Below are 7,981 nucleotides of genomic sequence, written 5' to 3'. Positions count from 1 at the left end.
TAGTACATTAGTTGATCAGTTTCCCTTTTCCATCAATTAAAAGCAAACTTTGTTCCAAAAGAAATTTCAGTTTTATAATGTATTGTTCCAGCACTATACTAGGAAGACATTTATTTGTGAAAATGTTTTTTTTTTTTAAACTGATCATTATGCAAATGGTTATAAATATTTTATAATGTTATATTTGAGCTATGTGTAACGAAAATGTAAACTAACCCTTTTCATTATTTTAGTTTTCCTTTTAACAATGTCAGTTTCACATTATGATTGTGGGGAATTATGGAAGTTGACATGATGAGAAGGCCAAGAATGGTAATCCATACTCAGAATTTGTCCTCTGTATTTAACCCATCCAAGTTAGTACACACACACACACACACACACACACACACACACACACACACACACTGTTCCTTTGGAATAATTGTTATTTTGCTGTTCTCATTTTAGATGGCGAATAATTGTCCATGGAGGAATTGATGTATAGCAGGAAAATCATGTGTCTTCAAGCAAATACTAACAACAAAGCCTCAACGGTGCTTCAGTGTTTTCTGGAGGCTGTACAGAGTCATGGATTGCCTGTTCGTGTCCGAAGTGACAAGGGTGGAGAAAATGCTGATGTTGCTCGGTTCATGTTAGAGCATCCCTTAAGGGGACCAGGTATTTTAACTTTCAATATTTATTTATTTTTCAACTTACAATCTCATCCCCTGTACTTAACAGGTGCGTGCTATAAGATATGGAATGAGATGTTCATATTCATGATGTTGTTGTTTTTCCTACATTACTAACACAACCAACATCGTACCTTTAATTCTTCCTTTTTACTTGGCAGAAACAGGAGCATGATCACAGGCAGAAGTGTGCACAATCAACCAGTCGAGCGATTACAGCGTGACTTGTGGTGCTCTGTTCTCAGCAACTGTTATGCAGCCTTCCCTCATCTGGAGGACTCTGGCTTTCTAGATCCCAACAATGACCTGCACATCTTATGTCTACAATTTGTCATGATTCCCAGGATAAATGCACACCTTAATATTTTCAGAATTCACCCTCTTTCTTCACAAGGCCACAAATCTCCTCAGCAACTGTGGACTTCAGGACAAATTTCAAGTACAGGAACATTGTGTGATCAGGTGGAGTAAGCCTTGATAGAGGGGTATTTCTGGATTTAAAATATAAATAAATTATTCAATATTTTTTCACAAAATCCTTATAAGTTTTTTCCCTCTGTTATTTCAGTTGGGATCTGATCAGCTGAGCATTGACTGGGATGGACCGGTCGTGACCGAGATTGATGAAGAATCAACAGTTTCTGTTCCAGAACCCCTTCCTTACTTCGGGAGGTTGTGGCCAAATTACAGGACCGTATTGACCCTCTCATGCACAGTAACACATTTGGCATGGAGGTTTACAAGGAAGCTGTGAGAGTTGCCTCTGCTTGCAAATTTGATTGATTTTGTTTAATTGCTTGATGTATTATTAACAGCAAGTAACTGTAATTACTTTGTGCTGTAAATAATGTGTATAGAAACAGATGTATGATTACTGTTTTATTCCCAGCTGCTTAAGAGCATATACAGAAGCAGCCCCTTTACAGTGGTGATGACAGTCAGAATAACATTGATCACTTCGTTTCCACTGCTTAAAAAAACTTAAAAAACACGATCATCACCTGTAACTGTTTGTAATGTCTGGCATTAGCAACTACATACAACATATGTAGCTATATAGCTTAAATAAAAATAAAAAAAAATCGTGAATGTGTCAGAATCATTTATAAAATAAGTTTTCTATAACTTTAATCACAAAGTTTTACAAAGGGTAATTGACCAATTAGAAGCCTGAAAATTGCAGGACCCTTGGGAAGCGTTTTGACATCTCAGGGCAGCGCCTCATTTCAGCGGTACAATGCAGAGACGTCGCTTTCCGTAAGTTGCAGTTATTTATTTATTTATATCTTAATATGTATGAAGTTGATCATGTATTTATAATGTTTAAAAGCAGACAATTTTATTGCTTGCTGGGTCTAGGCTACCAGCTCATTATAGTCTACCATACCTTATTTAAGCCTTGTTTATACTCTCGCCTGGCTCCGCAGCGCGAGTCTCCGCAGAAACGGACGAGGCGTTTATACTTGACGCGCTCACAGTTGTACTATTCTTTGAAACGATAGGGGGCGACTCGAGTAATTGTCCTCTAAACCATCAGGAATCAGCGGTGAGAAGAAGAAAGCTATACACACGTGACATGTTTATTTTAGTACACCACCACCAATACCACACTACAAAAAGAATCGTGTAAAACCCAAGCGGCAACCTCCCCGTCTCTCTCTTGAAACCAACACGGAAGTGAGTTAAACTGCAATTCATTGACTGGCCGCTTGAGGCTGGCTGCAGAAGTGAGTCAAATCTGTATCTCCCCCATGTTAAAATTACCAACTTTAAAGCAGAAAAAAACATGTTTACAGCCTGGATCTCTATGTGGCTTTGGTCTATACAGCTAATTTTGCCCTTCATAACAACTGTGAGGGGGGTGAATTTTTTTTATAACTCATCCGTTTAGTTGATTAATATTTAAAGTTATGCATAATTAAGGGTGTGGCCACTTGAGTGACAGATGGATTCCCGCTGATGTCAATGCTAGCCGTTTGTCTGCTGTTACTAGCCGTCACTTCACCTCAGCAAATTTTAGCTGCTGAACTTGCCACCTCTGCAGTGTTTGTGCTTTTTTTCGGGATTATTTCATACAATTTAATACACCCCTTACTTCGCCCACGGCTTAGGATTCCGTCGTTGTCGTCGAGTATCGTTCGAGAGAACAACGAGCTCTGTATTTCAGTTGTTTTCCTCTGTGAACATGCACTAATGGATGTCTGACAATTTCGTTGCTTTTTGGAGTTTTCAGATTTAAAAACGTCAATAAAGGCTCGTTCGTTCTGCTCTCACGGAACAGATGGATTATAATATTCTTATGTAGGCTACCAGGTGAAATCCTGCTGGTGTCGGCGCTTTCTCCGTCCATGCAATAAATGCACATCCTTGAATGAGCGCGAATTTTCTAGCGCATTACTTGAACTTCATAGGCAATAACGTTATATCTATGGTTTAACACATTTGAGAGGCGGCCAAAATCAAAATTTAAAATGGACTGAATAAGCTCTCTACGAACTTGGCGAGTGATGCCGCGCTGACGGACCATAGACTAAAGAGTGACTGACATGTAACGTTATGCACATCACTGTCACACACACTCTCTCAGAGTAATATTAAGTTACTGCATTATACATTTTCAACTAGCAGAATAGTACCGAATCACGATACACAGTCTCACTTGTAGCCATGTCTTTTAACTATTATAATATTTCAAAGGGCAAAAATAGGAACTTTTAATTGGCTTTACATCATCAACTGTCACTTTAGCGCGAGGCCCTGTGCAGTCGCAGACTTGGTACTGTCAGTTGCATATAACGTTATAGCATTACCTCCCCAGCCTGAACTAACGCGATCACGTCGAGCTAGGTGGTGATTTCAGATAGCCAGGCTCCTCAGCTCCACTCACGCCCCGCCTGTTTGCCTATTTTCTGTTATCCGGGAGTGACGCAAGGCCAAGATGGCGACGGCCGGCTCCGCCCACTTTAGGCTTCAAAAATGCTCTTCAGAAACCTACGGGTGACGTCACGGACACTACGTCCATATTTTTTTACAGTCTATGGTAAAACCCAGTAAACCCTGAGGTTATTACTCGTTACAATAAAACTAAATATATGGATATGAGAATGTGTATACAACTAAATTAATGATCTCTAACATATTTTCTTATTTCACTAAACATTTCATTAAGTTTCGTGAACATTTTTATTAAACATGGACCTTTATGTTCATTAAAAATACTTTTTATGCTATTGTATGCTAAATGTTTTTAAATGTAAGCAACTAATTTAGACGAGCAAACTGGGTGCCGGTGTGGTGAGAAGTTCGAGCTCGGCCAGATTCGGCTCGAAGTCGTTCATCTTCGGATGTGTGCTGTTACAAAAAAAGCCGTGCACACCGCCAAGCGAAATGGGGTCTTGCGGGGTCAAGATGGCGCCGCGTTAACAGCAACTTCATCGCGCTCTTGATCTATTATATATGCGGTGCTTGAAGCTTTGACTTTCCATGTTCAGTTTTTTTATATAACTTGTTTCGGAAGCTCAGCACATTCTGTTAAGACGGCCTTTAATGATTTTGGGACCCTTTTTAAAAGTTTTTTGTTAGTTTCCACGCATGGGATAAGTAGCTCGGTTGCTACAAACATGGAGGAGGATATGGACACGGCCTCTGTTGAGACTTCTGCAAACAGCGATAATCTCAAGATACACAACTATGCAAGACGCCTAGAAAACGCTTTTGGGAGCTCTCCGGACACTCCTAGTAAGTCCCCTGGTCAGAAGAAATCTCGAACAAACACTCCTGACACGGTATCTAATTCTGTGCTGCTAGCGGCAATCGAAAAGGTTAGCAAGTTACAAGAAGAGTCGTTAGTAAAACTGCAGTCCGTCGAGGTGTCGGTAAAGGAAAACACATCTTCAATCCGCAAGCTCACCTGCTCGCTTGAAGCCATTAACAAACAGGTGGAAGACGTGACGGAGAAGGTGCTTTCTCTGCAATCAAAGGTTGAGAACCTGGAAAAGGAAAACAGGTTTCTCAAGGAGAAATGCAGTGGATTGGATAGCTACAAACGCAGATGGAATCTTTACCGACTTTATTTCACGCAATTCTGACTTTATATCTCGCAATTCTGACTTTATAACACGCAATTGCGACTTTATTTCACGCAATTCTGACTTTATATCTAAAAATTCTGAGAAATAAAGTCAGAATTGCGAGATGTAAACTCGCAATTGTGAGATAAAAAGTCGAAATTATCTCTTAAAATGTTTTATTCTGTGGCGGAAACAAGCTTCCGTACAAAGGAGATACCTGTTGCCTCAAAACATTGAATTCACTGTTACCTTGCGGATGGCTGATATGCCCCATGTAGTTACATTGGAGCTCATTTTTAATGAAGTTTCTCAAAAGTAATGTAATCGGTGACATTTTTCATTTTAGGACCTCATTCTCATAAATCTACAATACAGAGATAAAGAAATTGTCTGTTACAACATCACTGCCTTACTTAATACCTGGATCAGTATATTTAGTGTCAGCTTGTGATCTTCATTTGTCACATATGTTGTCTTACAGTAAAATGTGGACTTCACATTCCTCATTTTTGAGTTACTAAGAAAACAAACAGTATTTTTTTTTTAATAGAATTGTCTCTAAAACAGAGCAGTTGGCTCAGTCAGTCTTCATAAGTGAAGATAAACCTACCAAACATGTAAAACACTTTGGAGTATTGTGCACACCAAACAGTGATGCATGTCACACACATAACAGATTATAGGATTTTATTGTCTTAAAATAACAATTAAGGCTTTCCTTGCATTGTAGTTGACTAGCATTAGCCTACTGTGATGTAATGAAACCCCACTAAAACACAGCGATTGGAAAACAGCTACAGGGGTCTTAATGTGTGTCTTTGTGTCTACAGTTCATCTGCAGAACCAAAACATCTAATTGCATATTTCCTTATTGTGTTACAGTGGAAAGAAGTGGCCATTGGAGTGGGTGGCGGATATGGACACTTGTTAGTGATCCCATCAGGTTCCCAAGAAGGTGCTGGAGCACTGTTATGTTTTTTTTTGGTTTCTTTCTTTCTTTCGTTCTTTCTTTCTTCTTACTGTTGTGAACATAAACGCTTCTTGCGACTGGACCCTTTCATTGCCTCTTTCAGGTGTATTTAATTTTGCACTTTATATTGGGTATTAATACTTTCATGTTTTGCACTCCAATTATTGTCAGTTATGAGCGAGTTTAGTTATGATTTGTCGTTGTTTACTGTGCTTTCATCAATAAAACATTGAGGAATGAATTTGTTCTTTATTTTCAGACACACTATTTATTGAATTGTACACTTCATTATATGAGCATCCAAGACAACATAAAATATATATGGGAATTTATTCAGAGAATAGTAAACATTTGTAGCTTTTGATCCTTAACTTTTCTCTATAAAGAAACCATACTGTCTCCTATGAATAACACATGATGTCCTGTCAGTGTTGGGCTATCGAAACATATCAATCATCCACACTAATTAATTGATCACATATTTTGCCTACACATTTCATCTGTCAAACAATGGAAATGCCTTCGCATACAGCACCATGATTCTAAATGGCAACCTGTTATACAACTATACAAAGCTTTTTTATGTAAAGATTGACAAATTTGGGAAATAACGAATTTTTTGATTTAAATATATGTAAAACTACATTACATAATGTGTTGAGTAATCGTACCATAATTAAAAATAATGTGAACTGTTGTCCTACCAATCACATTGTGAAGTTTTGCTCAATAAAAATGGTTTTAAAAGTGTGCCGGTGACCTCATAAAGCATTGCACATATGTGTCGTGTCATTATGACGTACAGTTTGTGACTTTACTTTGTCCTGGATGGAGCTGTCCCTGGATTCCCCTTCCTCTTCAGATGGCACTGTTATTACCAACAGTGTATAGATTACTTTTACTAAGATTACTGCAAACAGATGTCTTTCATTAACAAGGTAATGTACAGGAATACATTTATAATCTTAGCAATTACATTACAATTACTATTGTAATCAAATTATCTTTACTTCAGTTACTTGAGCACTGGACTTTTGAAAGATATCATGAGAGCTGAGGTGTCTTTTGGTAAAGGACCAGGTTTTAATATGTTTATTTTTTTTGTGAAACTGACCCTGAATCAGACCTCATGATGTGGTGTCTTGCTCTGCTTGTGGTATAGGCTGGACTCAGTGAGATTTCAAAGTAACACAAAAGTAATTAGTAAATCTAATTACTGTATTGCTCTTGGAGATATGGGAAGGGTAATATAATGTCATATGTAAGGTAAATTAGATGACGATTGTCTATGTAGCCACTTAGCCATATGACCACAGCATAAAAACACTTAATTATGAACTATAAAAGTATGGACTGGGAGGATGGACACTGGATATCTATAATGATTTTTAATGTAACTCACCTCTGTATTTTAATTCATATTGAATCAGATCACCCTGAAACACCTTTTTATCAGGTTAGGGTTTGTGAAAAAGAAACGTTCCAAGAGGCCCACAGTGACATCTGTGATTCAAATAAGTCAAAATAAACTCCGATCATATTTTGAGCTATTTTTAAACATTCTCAGTGGTCTTTAAATTATGAATATGCCGTTTTTAGCCAAAATCACAAAACCTGTGCCGTTTTCTTGGACTTCGCTTCAGCAGAGCGGCAGTATAGTAGCTCATTAGCAATTCACCTCTGCGTTGTGGGCGAAGCCGTTGGCACGGAGACGACCCTCCCCCTTAGTAGATTATATGATGCTATAAATTACTTATTTACAATTGTATTGATCATTATTTTGTCTCCAATATAGGCCACTGTCCACATAATTGATGCTGTCTGTATTTTTTCCCCTGTAGGTTGTTGTCAAACTAAGGGTTCTACTGCAGCCTCATCCACCCTGTATGAGCCTCAATATTTTCAGAGCCCTCCATGGCCCTATGCTAGTAAATGTTTATAATGCGTAAGTAAAATACTGTTAAACAGTTCGTGCACATCAAAAGATGCATAGGGGAAATCACAAGATCCCACATCGTGTTGTCTCAAAAATGTCTGCATTTCAGATTTTTGTAGTACAAAATATTGCAACAAATAATGATTTACTAAAACAGTAATCACATTTTATTTATATTATTATTAAAGTATAAATTTGTTATATACATTCTGTGATAAACACCAAAAATGTAAATCTTATCAGATGGATGATCACAGGACAAAATTTAACAATAGTCTGCAGTCTAGGGACATAGCTTTGTAAACAACTAAATATAATTTACAATCTTGCA

At 37.8% G+C, this 7,981-nt stretch overlaps 1 long non-coding RNA gene across 1 annotated transcript; it reads left to right on the top strand.

The window, feature by feature from the left end:
* Positions 1-250: 250 nt before the first annotated feature.
* LOC311296764 lies at positions 251-1,378 on the top strand. Its single transcript, XR_014628698.1, has 4 exons — positions 251-312; positions 451-660; positions 836-1,136; positions 1,243-1,378. It is a non-coding gene; the product is annotated as an uncharacterized lncRNA (long non-coding RNA).
* The last annotated feature ends 6,603 nt before the right edge of the window (positions 1,379-7,981 follow it).

Source organism: Rutilus rutilus, assembly GCF_951802725.1.
Source record: "Rutilus rutilus genome assembly, chromosome: 1".
Lineage (NCBI taxonomy): Eukaryota > Metazoa > Chordata > Actinopteri > Cypriniformes > Leuciscidae > Rutilus > Rutilus rutilus.
The sequence above is the reverse complement of the archived record's forward strand: the minus strand, read 5'-3'. Positions and strand labels throughout refer to the sequence as shown.